At 39.5% G+C, this 14,971-nt stretch overlaps 1 protein-coding gene across 14 annotated transcripts in view; it reads right to left on the reverse strand.

The window, feature by feature from the left end:
- The window catches only part of KIAA1217 (KIAA1217 ortholog), a 356,974-nt gene that overhangs the window by 102,326 nt on the left and 239,677 nt on the right, over positions 1–14,971 (reverse strand). The window contains exon 1 of one of the 14 annotated variants that reach the window (XM_064704114.1): positions 791–961. The exons of 12 other annotated variants lie outside the window; for them this stretch is intronic. The gene's annotated coding sequence lies outside the window, so the exon portion shown is untranslated. Of the gene's footprint in view, positions 1–790; positions 962–14,971 lie in introns of those variants that run through there. One more of the 14 variants, XM_064704116.1, reaches the window with a different exon arrangement.

Here is a 14,971-nt window from a genome sequence, read left to right on the forward strand (position 1 = left end):
CTCTACTGTGAAGTATTCACAACCCAGCACGACCCTTTGTTCCATCCAGGAGATGGCTGCGTTTCATCAGCAGTGGGTGAGGTAACTCCTACCTACACAACCCCCAAAATCGCCATGAGAACTGTGAAGATTAAAAGGGGTGGTTTAAACAAAAACTGTCATTATGCTGATTAAAGGGGAAAGATCTTTACATGCTTAAAACCACATGCAAAAACTAAGGTGGGGGAGGGGGGGGGAAGAATATACACCAGATGCCTAAATGTACCTAAAGGGGATAGTGAGTTCTGATTCAAGATTATTTACCCATCCCTGTTCCTCCCACACGTCCCTGAGGAAAACAGGAGGAGGGTCTGTTTCTGTGCTATTTCCCAAAGCAAAGGCACACAGTGCAGCGATCCTGGAAAAACCTGTTTTTCTGTGTTTCTACAAGCTGAGAAGACGCTCTGCATTCACAGGCTATTTTAAAAATCCCCAAAGAAAGGCCTATCGACAGGAGAGACCACTCCAGGCGGGCGAGGGCGAGGGCAGCAGGCAGGGTGCGCTGCCGGCCCTAGGGCAGCGATGGCCCGGGACGGGCAGCACTGCCGGCCCCAGAGGAGCCATGGCCCGGGACACTGCCGGCCCCAGAGGAGCCATGGCCCGGGACGGGCAGCACTGCCGGCCCCAGCATTGCCGGCCCCAGAGGAGCAATGGCCCAGGACGGGCAGCGCTGCGGCCGGCGGCAGCACTCCCACACCATGCACTTATTTTTAGCCTCTACTCGTGGAAGGAAACGTGTTGAAGCACTTACCAGAGCTTGTTGCTCTGGCACCTGGGAGAGTTAGGGGGCTGCCGCAGGAGAGAGGCTGTAGAAGCTTCTGCTGCTCCTCTCTCCCAACTCGTCACCTTGCTCCTCTGCTTCTTTTTCCTACCTCGAGGCCACCTTGACGAGGAAGTTCGAGAAGCCTTCCTGCTCTCCACACCTCAGCCTCTCCCTCCCTTCCCTATGATCCCATGTTTATTGGCCTCCTTAAATCCTGACAGGGGAAACTCAAATCAGGTGCAAATGAGCTCTGCCTGCTCCGGGTCCTCCCTGCTGGCTCCACCCCGGTTATCCTCGGGCTTTCATGATTGTGCTCTTGAATGCGGTAGAAACCACGCAGAGGCACCTTTAGGTGTGTACCGGCAAGGCCTGTACACATCCACTGCTTCCCTAGGGGAAAAAAGGTACCTGTTGTAGGCATCCATTCTGTGTGGCATTACTAGCCATCTAGAAATGGAAGAGAAGCTCAGCAGGATGAGTGGTGAGATACAGGTGACTTCAGAGATACACTGTGCAAATAAGATAATTCTGAGAGTTGTAGGAGTAGGATTTTTTTGCATGTTCAATACAAAAATATTTACTGCTCTGGCCACAGAGCTGCCCTTAATTTTGCAGCAAGACTTGTACCACCTAAGCCAGTTCCATGTATGTATATAAAAGAAATACAAAGCTGGAATTGGGACAGTGTTTAGGAATCACTTACTTATCAAAGATCTCCCATTGAATTTTGGTGGATTCCAGAGCATCTAATACAAGAGTTTCATGTCTATCATGCCATTAAAGTCAGATTTAAAAAAAATCATCAGAGGACGCACATGCATCACACTCCCATATGCAATTAATCTATATGCATAATACTTCATTGCTATGAAATACAGAGAGACAAAGCATGCAGATTCGTATTTATTTGAGAATTTTAGTTGTGAAGCAAGACACACACAGTTAAAGGGTAACAAACTCAATTCACAGCAGAGTGCAGAAAAAAGAAAGTACAGTACTAACTCTCTGAGAGGATTCAATTTTCATCATGTACCTTTGAATGTCAAGTTCTGAATGAAGGGAGACCAACATGCACTGCAAAACCTGTGGATCAAAGAGAGAAAAGAAGGGGAGGGGGAGAGATAATTGTTAACAGGAAAAGAAAAAGGAGAACAATAGAAATTCAAAAAGAATAATGTGTACATACTAAAGTATACTGAGAAGAGAAGAGAAGAGAAGAGAAGCGAAGCACTGAAAAACCATGAAGGAAATGCACATGTGGCAGAGAACAATATGCTCTATCAATACTTAATATGCAATATTCTCAGAACTCTTGATGGAACTCAGTTCAGATGTGCTACATGTGGTTGTATGTCAAAGAAACAAAGAATGTTCTAATATAAGAGTTAATGGCTGAAAGCTGAGCCATAGAGATTCATATATATGTATATATATATAAACCATATATATAAATCATAACTGACAAATAAGAAAACATTTCTTCCTGAGAAATGATACAGCTCTTGGCTGGAATTAGCAGCAGTCATTACACTTTTGTGTTCATTTCACACTTACTACAGGGACATGAAATCCTTCAAGCAGAACTTAGAAATACTGTGTAACTCATGTGTAACCACAAATGAAAAAAAGAATAAGAGAAACTACGGTATGAATAGCCTTTGCCAATCACATCTCTCTTTACTATTCTACCTCTGATTTTGAACCCTACAGAATGTGAGAATTTGCTAAAAGGGGTTTAAGGGCCAAAAAAACCCAACCATTTTTTCTTCCAACACATGAACGAGATGCTAATTGGAGGGGAAATTGCCTGCTGCTGTTTGAGTTCACAGAGGTGGATGTCCTCTATTTTCCTTAATCTTCATTTGCCTGTGGGTAAAGGAGATTTTTGTAGAGTGCTCTAAAAAACCTTCTCTAAGCAATCAATTTCTCCTTCATCAGAGTCAGGCTCCCACAACTGCTGCTTCTCAGTTCAGAACATGCAGCTATTCATACCAGGCAAAGAAATGCAACTGCTTTGACAACAAGGACGTCATTGTTAAAGAATCTTATTTAACAAGTAATTATAATGCCAACATCACAATTAAGAGTGTAATTCAAAAAATCTTTTGAATTTTACAAACCCAGAGGATATGAGCATGTGAGAGCTGATTCTGAGGATGAGATAAGCAACTTATAAGTATGCTATGATTTTTCATGCTTTTGTCCGTTGGATACTTTGGAAGGGCAGTACCATTTTATTGTAAAGAGAACAATAGATCATTTTTCTCCCTATGATAACTGCATAATTTAGAATTGTTCAAGTAAAATGTGATTTTTACAAATAAGCTATTTATGCAAACACAGTACAAATTAAATGTAGCCTTCCGGCAACAACTGGAAACATTCCAGTTCCAAACCACAAAGACAAAACAGTCTGTTGCTAATGTCTCGGTAATACTGAAACTGTATTGGGGTTTTTCATGTTTTTATAATGTTGCCACCCCACATTTGCAAACCTGAGAAATGCTCCTTTGCTTTTATTAAACAATAATCTTTAAAAAGAAAAAAAAAAGGAAAGGTATTGTATAAGACCAAGTCCCTTCTCAATGCCAAACACACAAGACTTCCAAGGGAAAAAAATATCATCCTGCATGTTTGCTTTACATTCAGCCATCATTACACATCAAGGCCACACGTCAGAAGGGACATTACTCTGCCCAATGGAAGCTTTAAAATTGTGCAACAGTCACCCTTCCTAAAGCCATTGCATAGGATCAACTTGAGCTACTTCTGTTTCCTCAAACCTTGTCACCTCGTAGAGGATTACAGTTGTGTCACTTTTCTCTGGACTTTCCTAGTCCCTAAGGAAGTGAAAAATGAATTCTGACTTAAGGGTGGGTAAGGAAATGAGGATGCTTAAAGAAATCTGCAATGCTTCTCACCCTCAATCCAGAGAAATCCCTAACTCTTTCCCTCCCCTCATCACAATACAGTATTTATTTTAAAGCAAGTAGAAAAATGAAGATATGTGGTTAAAATGCATAAAATGAGTCCACCTTAGATCCAGAAGTCTCTCCCTGCAGGAATTGATTTGAAATCATATGGATATGCTGCTGGATCAGGAGCTAGTGTTCTCTGAATAAACACAGCCTTACAGAAAAAAAAAGAACCACACACAAATCCAGAACCACAAAGGAGTGCACAGGAGGCTTCTTCTACTCCTGCATAAGGCAGCTGCAGGAGACTAACAAGGCATCCACAGTGTTGTGTAGCAAACTTCAGGTCTCCTACAGAAGATCCAGACATGCCAGTGTGGGAGAAATATAATTAAGACCATTACTGCAGCCCACGTAAAGACCTTATTATGAATGAAATTTGAAGACATTTGGGTCTGAATCCAAACCTGAAGCATGGCTTCCTTTGGATCTTTCCAAAATATTTCTTAACTGTCTGCATTTCTGTCCAAACTCAACACCACACTGATGCCTTCATCAGCACTCCACTAACCTCAGGGGTATTTAAAGATGGAAACCAATAATGATCTCTTTTTTCCTTTACTTCTAGATTGTAGAGGAGTATGATTTTTTTCCATCTATCAGCAAGCATATGGTTATATATAGTCCACAATGATGGGAAATGAAACCAAGGAAAGCTTTCCAACCTCCAAATGCAGCAAGGGCTGCGATCTCTCGACTCCAGGGACAGGTTTCTGGGACAATCCCCTGTCTTCTGCTTCTCTCACCAACTCAGTCATTGTTCCAGAAAGATGAGACATCAAAACAAACATCCAGCATGAGGAGAGAGGATGTTGGAGCAAATCCCAAAGAAGATTAAAAAACCCTGGACTTGACTTACTAAGAAATAAGGAACTGCAGAGTGCAGAACATTAACGTGCTCTGAGCAACCTCTGCTGGCCAGCAGATAGGATCCCATGCCTTCTCCTAAACAGAGTTGTACAAAGCCTGTGATTTCATTTTCATCTATGAGTGCAGATCCTTAGCTGGCTTGAGGACATTACTTGACCAGCTCAAACAGTGCAAGGAAAACCTGTGAAAGGTGGGCCTGTGATATCCCAATGAGATGGAAAAAAGACCAGGATTTCCAGTTTTGGTTAACCGAAAGTGTCAGAGCACAGAGACTCCTGTTGAAACTAGTGTTATTTTGTTATGAGTTGTGGAAGCAAATAGTTAGACTACAAGAGGCATCAGTGTTTGCACATATTGGACTGGCATGCAAAGAAACAGATTAATACAGGCAGATGCACACAGAAAAGTAATACATAAAAAAATCAACAAAAGAACATAAGTAGTTTCCCCTGGAAAAAGGTGGAAAATATTAGAGGCCAAGAAAAGTAGAAGCTGGGGCTGGAACACAACACACAACCAAGAAACACTTGCAGAGTGTCACTACTGGTATGAGCAGGAAGGGCTGTTCCATTTGAGAAAATTTTGGGAGCCAGACAGCATTGTAATGAGAAGAGTACCAGAGACAAAGGAAACAGCTGCAGAACATGTTGCTTTTGAACTTTAAACCTGAATGGAGCAAGTGGTGGCTCTAAAAAAGGATGTAGAAGGCTAAGAGTCATAGGAGGAAAGCAAAATTTTCCAGGAATGTGCTGAATGTCATCAAACGAAGACATAAGGAAAGTCTGGTGAATACCACTTGTAAGGTGGTGCCCAAAGGAATATGCAGCAGCTTAGGGAGGACAAGGATTAATACCCTGAGGCTGACTGTATTAGTCATTATCCCAGAGCCCTCAAAACAAGGGTGAATGAACTGCAAGTCTGCCTTGTGGGATCTGCTTGCTAAGCAGATCAAAGGAACATATTCACCATTTAAAGCAGGATCAGACCTGTTGAGCACTGAAATTCTAAGTCTCCAGAGGAAAACACAGATGCTTGAGACATTTGTGTTGATGATTTAGTAGGAGACATCTGTCCCCCTGAGTCAGTCTGAAATAATGTCACAGAAGGGTGTTAGGAGCACAATGTGCTCCCTCCGCAGGAATGCAGCACTGCTGTTCTGGCTGGCAGTGACATACAAGCTGAAATGCCTTTTCACTGGCAGTACTGCAAAAGAGGAGCGTTTTAAGTTTTCCCTTTTTTTTTGGTCTGTGTAATATGCCCTTGATTTATGCTTCTAATGGATTTCAAAAGGGAAGTCCTTACAAAAGCAGAATACATTAAACACATTGCATTTATCATGGGTCACCCAGGAAGATGACACTGTTGTTGAGAAAAAAAGCAGCTAAAATCAGAGAAATGCAGGAGTACAGAATGAAGCAAAGGGGGGCTAAGCCAGAACCCCAGGACATTAGGATGACAATTTGTGTTCCTTAGGTTTGCAGTCTCTGGGTGAAATCCTGCAGAGACATGCAATCAGCTGAAGCTGCAGGGAAATGATAATGAGTACACAAAGGGCTTGAGATGAGTATGTAGATGATGATATACAACTAAATGAGATGCTGACTCATAAGTCCTCTAAAACAGCTTGAAACTGAAGGAAGGAAATGAGGATCAACTGCCTATTTCCTGTGCACAATGGTTTTGTGGGGAGGATGCAAGAAAATGGTGTTTCTCAACAATGCTGGGATGGGAAAAAGTGAGGATGGGATGAGGATGAGAAAAAACTCAGCTGGGATCAGGCCCAAGAGGTTCTTCCAACAGAAATGTTAAGCACACAAGTATCTGCCAAAGATGGGAAAGGGTGAAGTCTTGAATCACATGAAAACACAATCAATGTACAGGATCAAGTGCAGGCATCTACACGACAGCACTCAAACAACTGCAGGGGTGAGGGGCGACACAGGTGGTGATGGCCAATGACAAATGGTGCTACAGGAGGCATGGAAACAAAAACCCTGAAATTCAAACCAGGAATGTACTCAGATAGATAGCAAAGGAAGAGGTCTGCACTAAACATTATGACTTCTTATGTTTAAAGATTTACATTTTCCAGGACACTCTACATCTACATATCCCTCAAGCTGCACACACTCTTTAGCTCAAAGTCATTGAACATTACAGCCGAAAATGACATATGTTAACCAGGCAAACTATTTTGGTTTTGATTTCCAAACAACAACAACAAAAAATAAGGGTCTTCTCTTCATCGTTGATTTCATCTTCCTCACAGTTCTTGTAAAAAAATAGCTAAAACCTTGTGTTTCATTTTAGTGGGGATTAAACCTATTATTTTATATAATTTCATATAATATATATAGTAGATTTTAAAAGCAAACAGCCAGAACAAGAAAAAAAAAAACCTCAAGGGAACTCAGATCTCTTTTTCAGAGATATAAAACGTTTACACCTTTAAAGTAAAAAAATAATCTGGTATTCAGGGGGTTCAAAATTTTTTCAGGGTCACATAGCCGCCTCCATTTCTTGTCTCTCCACCCATGCAGAGTTGCTGTGTTGAAACACCTTATTTTTGCACTGCCTCAACATAAATACAGTATTGTATCTGTACTCCAGTCCCCCTACAATAGCAAAGGAAAATGTAACTTCTTGTTCACCTTAGATGACTTTTAAATCTGGTGGTTATTAAGCAAGAACCTGCAGGGTATTGTATATTTCAGTCTTGGCTTTATGCTTTAAGTATATAATTAAACATATAATTAGGAATAATCATAGAAGAAATCCATCAGACTGTTTTCATTAATGAAGTGAGGTATGAATATATTGTTTGGTTGCTCTTAGGCCCTAGCACCTACAGGGGTGGGGGCTTATCAGACTCTACTCTTTCCACATTTCACATAAAAGCAACCAAGACAATATATAAAAGATATTATTCCTATATTTATGATTTGTCTGTCCCCCACTACAGAATTTAAGTAGCACTCTGCAGTGCCACAAACAAACCCAGACTGGTTGGTGCAGGCTGAAGAAAATATGATGACTGGTCCTAATTTCTCTGAGCTAATCTGAACCTGATTTGAATCCATTTTTATCAGTCTTTTGTGATTCAAAATTCTGTATGCAAAAAGCCTCCATTGTACAGACCTGGAAAACTGAAAAAACATTGGCTGAAGATCTCAAACTTGGCTTCCCAATGAGGCTTATGAGTTTACAAGGAGGTACCTCCCTGTGCCTCCTACTAATTCTGGTAAGACGTGCATGAAACAGACCAATTTTCAATTAGTGGTTCAATTGAGAGTTTTCAAGCACTGACATGTAATATCTGAGATAGCCAACAATCTAAATATGGATTCAGAGACTAAACTTAACTGAGTGTCAAGAAAATTGTTTACAATTTTTCCATATTTTCCCCACTGTTGGAAATTGGGAATATTAGACAAATGCAATATTTTGGTTTCCGACAGTGTATCTCTCCTATTATTCACTCCCTTCCTCCTATCATTATCATCTCTTCTTGGAATCACAATATATTGCTGAAGATAAACAACAAAAAAATATTATAAATCTTTATAAAGGAATAAAGAAACAATGATGACCTAAGAAGGAAAAGATTTTCATGAGCTGTCTCAAGTATTTTGAAAAGTAAGAATAATAGAGAAAATGTGATGTTCAAAGAACATAGCTGTTTCTCTCTCTCATTTTTCTGTGGTATTTTTCTCCCAACTTTATTTAAACAACTGGCTGACCTGGTTATTCATACAACAACCATTGCTGAAAAGCACAGTATGGTGTTTGCAAGAACAACTGATGGTCTACTGAGAACAACATCCTCTGAAATGCAAAAAAATGCATGGACTTGTTGTCTTTCATTGCTCAGACTTAACTGTAATGTTTCTTTAATAAGTTCTTGCTTTTGGACTTAATTTTATGCACCTAATTTTTTAGGTACATAATGTACCTAATTTTTTAGGCTGTGATCTGCTTATCCATTTAAACCTTATAAAAACTACTCAAAGTGGTAAAAATTTGAATTACTTCCCATTCAAAATTACAAGGTTACAGGAGTTGCTCCCTCACCCCAACAGGAAAAAAAAATATATTAACTTAGAAGACAGTATAAACAAAAATGTCTACACACATTTTGTTCCACCATTTTACTGTGTACCTCCAGAAGACAAAACAACTTTAATGGACAGGTTTGCTAAATCTTAAAGCCCACAACTCCAAATGATGGTCTCAGCCAAGAACCACCATTCTAACAACAAGCCCTGGACAACCTTAGAAAGGGGTTTATGAAGTAGAGTACCTGCCTGTCAGGATGCTTGCCTGCTCTTCTATTCAGCTTTTATGAAAAAACCAAAACCTACTTCATTTATACGCCTCAAAGCTCTTAATTTCTTTTAAAGAAGTAAGTTGTAGAGCAGAAACAATTTAGAGAGCACTCATCAAGGGTAACCTGGGAAAGAAAAATCAATGGAGAACTGCAGCGGCAACCTCATATTTTGGCAAGTCTTACCAAATATTTCTCAACATACTAAAGCATTCTTAGAAAATTTAATTAGAATTCCCTTGACCACAGAGAAATGGGTGAATAACATTGATTCAATCCTAGCTTTCTATGGTCTGAGAGTTAACAAGCTTTGGTTCCCATTCCAGTCATAAAACCACTTTTCCTGTCCTTGGCCCACCATGTACAACAGAACTCACAGTACCTTTTTACCTTACATGGCTTCTGCAGTAATTAACTTATGAACAGTTTCCAGCACACTGCAGGGAAAACTGCTACAGAAAAGTATTACATTTATACACCACATTAAGTTTGCTCTTAACCTCTTGTAAGGATCACTGTCTTAGCACAGTAGGAAGGTTTTGCTAAGCACAGTCTCCTACATTTTCCCTTAGAACACCTAAAACTTTGAACTACAACATCAAACAGAAAAAGCCTACCTGTTTTATGATTAACTGAATTTATTATCTTCCACCTTTTCTTAAACGCATACTTGTCATTTACACAATTAGGAGTGAACTATGAGCTCAGAAATACCTTTGTGCAGCACACACCAGCTTACAATTGAATAGTTACAGAGTAATTAGAGTGGAATCCAGGAGACTAAGTCAGTCTTACTATCTCATAATATCAGTTATCTCACATAAGTGAGACAGATAAATATCAAGTACATATAATGTTATACACAAACAGCAGACAGTGAGATTCTGCAAGGTCCCAAGTGATTCCTTGTTTTATTCAATCAGATTTCACTACTGTGATGCTAGGGGCTAAAAAATTATTATGACATCACTATTACAAAGCAACACTTTAAGTTTTCATTGATAAGAATATTTACATATTAATTTAATTTTCAGATTTATATATAGATAGTCAAATACCATATATTGTTCAGAAGTTCTCATTGCAATATGTTTTATTATGTACTTCAAAACTTTCCTCTTAAAATTATCTTCTCACACTTAAGGCATACAATGTAAACTCAATAATAAACAAACCATAACATCAGCCCATTAATCAGATATGTCAGTTTAAATATATCCTATTTGGGAATAAAACCAAATGCTACTGGCTTTATAAACCTTACAGAACAGGGAACAAAGCTAGAGTTGGATTTCAAGAGTTGATGTCATCATTGTTCACAAGCCAACACAGGGCTTTAAAACTGAAAAGAATCTACAGAATATAAAATGGTTTCCAACTTGTAAGGGGCCAGGCCGCTCACCAGTGGATAATAATCTGCAGTAGAGTTTAGGCTTTTTTCCTGAGGACACCCTGGGGGAGGGGATCTAACACATTCATGCAGAACAGAATGTACAATTCTGTATTCTCATGTGCTGTAAAGAGAAACGTCATTTCTCTTTACAAAAGAGAAACATTTCACAAGTTGGGATCTTTACACAGAATACCTTTGTTCCCCAAAAACCTTTCTGGCTACAGTGCTAGCATCACTCTTAAACGACAAAGTATCAAAAACACGGAGAAAACAAGCCTAATAGTCCTGAATGTCTTCAAGGACAGGTTCTATGAAGCTCTGAGCACCTGCTCTAGTGGAAAGTGTGCCTACCCACGGCAGGGGGAGGAACCAGGTGATCTTTAAGGTCCCTTCCAACCCACACCACTCCATGATTAGCATGAGCCAACAGATATCTTTTCTGCATATCAGAGAGAGGTGCAGTGACAGGAGTATGTACATTTGAATTTTCTCTTCCATGATTTAGTTTTCTTTTAGCACATATATACATTTCAGAACACAGAATCCTTAGAACTGCTGAAAATTTACCAATTTGAATCTTAAAACTTTGAAATGAAGTAAACTTTATTAGACAAAACCAGATGAGCTTCTTCTGCTCTTTTGTGACTATTCAATGACCTCACATCACTCAGTGCCTTCCCTCTCCTAAATTCAGCAAAAGAAAATGTTATCTGTTTAAAGAAAAAGGTATACACAAATATTTGAAAAAACTGTCTGTTTCTTCTAATTACATGGCACAGCCTCCAACAGCCAATAAATACTGTAGATAGAACATAATGTAGGTTTGTACTTGAGATTATCCACTTGCCTGGTTACTGATACTGCTAGGAACATGTCTTGTGAGCTATAGGTATGCACACAAAAGGAATCCTTGCTCCACAGAAGCTCCTGGGATGTTTACTACAGGCATCCCTACAGGTTATTGTCTTCAAGTGTCTTTAGGCCTCAAAAACAGATGAAAAAGATTCAAAGTGAAGAAAGAATGGGCTCAAATGTATTGTTTGTGAAGGAATCTGAGATTAATTTGCTTTCCAACAGGTGACCCCATAGGACTTAAAAAGCAAAACATACTGGCAGTGGTCTTCTAAGATGTGTCTGAATATGGGTGAAGGTGCCTAGCCTGTGAAAATAAATATGTTCATACACTCTATGGATATAGCTTTGCTTCTGTCTGGTGTTTACTGCATGTCTTGGTGTTATCTTGGAAACTAGAAAATAATTCCTATTTTGGCCATGGAGCAAGACTTACTTTTTTTTGGTCTCTGCTCCTCATCCTTCACTTGCCTGTTTTTTAGATGGAAATATAACTTGTTTCTTCAAGCAGCAGTGAAATGTATATTATCTACTTACAATCATCAAGGCCTTCTATTCTCTGATACAGTTGTTAGCAAGGAAAACTCTGTGACGGTAGCTCACAGCACCTAAATGTGCACTGCAGAGGTGCATATTTTCCCTTCAGTGTCCTCAAGAGATTATCTTCTGGCTTGCACTGGTATCAATTCTGATTGAGAGAAATCATGACCCTGAGATATGCTCAGCAGTACTATCCTATTCAGCATGCTGTTCACAACATAAAGTGATGACAGGCATTGTTGCTCCCAGAAATAATATCCAGGTTGACCAGCTAGAAAACATAGATCTTATTCTCATCCACTCAGAAAGATGGTTTATGTGGGAGATAATAATAGCTGTATGACAAATATTCCACAATATAGGAGTTTATATTTGGTTGCTGCAGAAGAGAGACTGAGAAACTTTTTTTTTTTTTTTTAACCTGAAGGTTCTGGGCTAAAGTAATTCAAAATTGAAGAGGTACTCTGATCTGATGAACTCAAAAGGAAATACTAAGTTCTTACAAAGATATGAACATATTCAAGACTTTCATTCAAACTGACAGTGTTAATCTATTATCCCTTTAACCCTCTTAAAAGAGTTCCCATCCTCAATCATTTTTCTGTAGTTATTGAAATTACCAGAAGTATCATTATTTCTGTATTTCTAAAAGTCAAACAGAAAGCCCAGTCTGACAATGAAGGTGGATTAAGGAGAATTCTGTGAAAGCAGATGTTGCAGGGAGTTCACTGAAGGTTAGGTAGTGTAAGAAAGCCAAGTGGAAAAAAATCTAGTGGATGATCATATCTGCCCTGACATGCATTGACTGAGCTTTCAGTTCTGTTTATCTCAGGAACTGAATAAAGAGCCAGTAATTTCAACAGTGTCCAGTGAGGCAAGGGTGCAAGTTGTACAACAATGCTGAAAGAAATAAGATGATATTTCATTTTTCTGAAGGAGCACTGAATTCTATAAAGAAATAATAATTTGATTATTTCAGAGCTATTAGTAGACAATTTTATGTCATATATCTTTCTGCCAGAGCTCCAACAGAAGAAAGTAGGGCATAACAAAAGAACCCCATAGCAGCAAAACCTAGATGTCTCTTCTGATTCACTGGTGTAATTCAAGAAATTGATGATTCCACAGACCCTGTCAGAATGTGAACTGAGGGACTGTTTGTTGATGTTATAAGTAATGGTTTAGATTCTTTCCCAATATCTATTACTTTTTCTTATAAATTTCATTTTAAGCTCCCTGTCTGGAAATCTGAAAGCTTTTAAGAGGTTTCTCAAAGAGGAATTTTACGTACTAAATGGTAATAATTGTTAGGACAGCATTTTGCTGAATTTCAGAACTCAAAGGTCTGAAATGTAAATGCATGTGTCTTCTTTCAGAACATAGAGATAAGTCAGCATCAGATTACATGATTTATAAATTAATGGCCTGAAATCTATAAAAAATGCATTCTTCCATTGAAAAGACAGACCCTTCTTTAGTAAAGCTTTGACTACTCATAGTGCATAGAGCTCCCCAACAGTATTGCTCATGCTGACCTTTACAAAGATAGTTTCTGTGCTGAAGGAAAACAGAAATTGCCCTCCCAAGAGGAATCAGAGAAAGGCACACAGTAGAAAAATATGAAGAAAAAAAACCCCATAGATGGACATCATCCAGAACAGTATGTTTCTAAATTAACTAGATATTCTTATATTTTCTTTCTGAAAAGCAAATGAAAATTTAAAAAAAATATGTTTGTGGGGCCTAAGACTACAAAAAACCTCACACATGTTTTCAAAAGCATTCTGTAGACAATTCTAATTCAATCTAGTTAAAAGAACCTGCCTGTCTTGTTTGCATGAAATACCTAAAGGAATCTAAACAGAAACTGTTGTGAAACTGTGCAGCCCTCTTTTTATGGCTTGGTAAATACTAAACAAATAATGATAACCTATGGTCTAGAAAGAATCCTTATTAGACAGCATTTGAAATGGGGAGAGGGGAAGAGGGAACAAAACAGTACTCACCCTTTGAGACCTTTCTTCTGAGGATCTACAACAGATACCAGCTTATTGAAGTCTGCAACTCCAGCTGCACCATTTATTGTGCAAGGACTGAGACAGATGTGATAACATGGCCCAAGAAACATGCAGAACAGTTTGCAAACTCCTCTTACTTTGTCAAATATATACTCCAAGTAAGCAAGCAAACAAAGAAAAAAACCCTACCAAATGTTAACCTTCACAAGGATTTTCAGACGGGCTGTGGACTCTGGACCTCACATTAATAGGTGGGAAATGCCTTGTTTTGGCTGCAGGGATGATAAAGACGAGGAGCTATCAGCCACTTTGAACATCCTTGCCCCTTGAAGCAGAGGCCATAAAAGCCATGTTATGACTCAATAAGCTGGCTACAGACCTCTCCTAAATTGCCCCACACTGGGCACTCTGAAGGAGCAATGAGCAGTGGGAACTCCAGCCACACAACCCTCACTTGCCTGGTGTCTCCTGTAGAGCTGCCTCTGCTCAAATCTCTGGCAAATCCCCAAGCAGCACCTTTTGCTTCTTCTCAAGCTACCTGATTCATGTTGGTGCTGGGCAGATCACCAAGCAAAACAAGGACCTCTGGCCCACACTACAGGAGCCCTTCCAGTCCTGGCCCCTGCGACAGCACCTCAGCTACATTTGCATGTGCTGCTGCACTCAATGTTGGGATGGCTTATAGGTGAAAAATCTCTGTGGCAATCCATGGGATAGGCTGAGCTTGCATGCAAGGAGGAGAAAAGTCAGTCACATGTGAAGAGCCAGGTCTCTCTTTCTTTAGACTGCCACAAGCCATCAATGGGACATAGCCAGGAACAACTGAGTGACCTTACCCAGCCTTCACACATATCTTACAAATACAATCTTTTCCAAGTGCTTTTGGGTATTTTCCTTTTTGCCTAAAAACAGTAATAAAGCAGTATTTTAGAAGTGTACCACAAGATACTAAAGCACTTGACAAATTCTTCTTCCCCATCTGATCTTTTGGGGTAAGATAAGCTACATCTCTTCCACAGTCAAAATTGATGAGACCGCAAAGAAGGGAAAGCCAATAACTATGCAAACTGAAAATCTTCCTGGTGGATATGGAATAGTGGGATCAGGAAGGGAAACTCTTCCTTTGGCCACTGTCATTTGCAAAGGTTTCTTTGCCAGAAGGGGTTCTTCCACTTCTTCATCATGGGAAGTGAAATA

Source organism: Zonotrichia leucophrys, chromosome 2 (assembly GCF_028769735.1).
Source record: "Zonotrichia leucophrys gambelii isolate GWCS_2022_RI chromosome 2, RI_Zleu_2.0, whole genome shotgun sequence".
Classification (NCBI taxonomy): Eukaryota; Metazoa; Chordata; class Aves; order Passeriformes; family Passerellidae; genus Zonotrichia; species Zonotrichia leucophrys.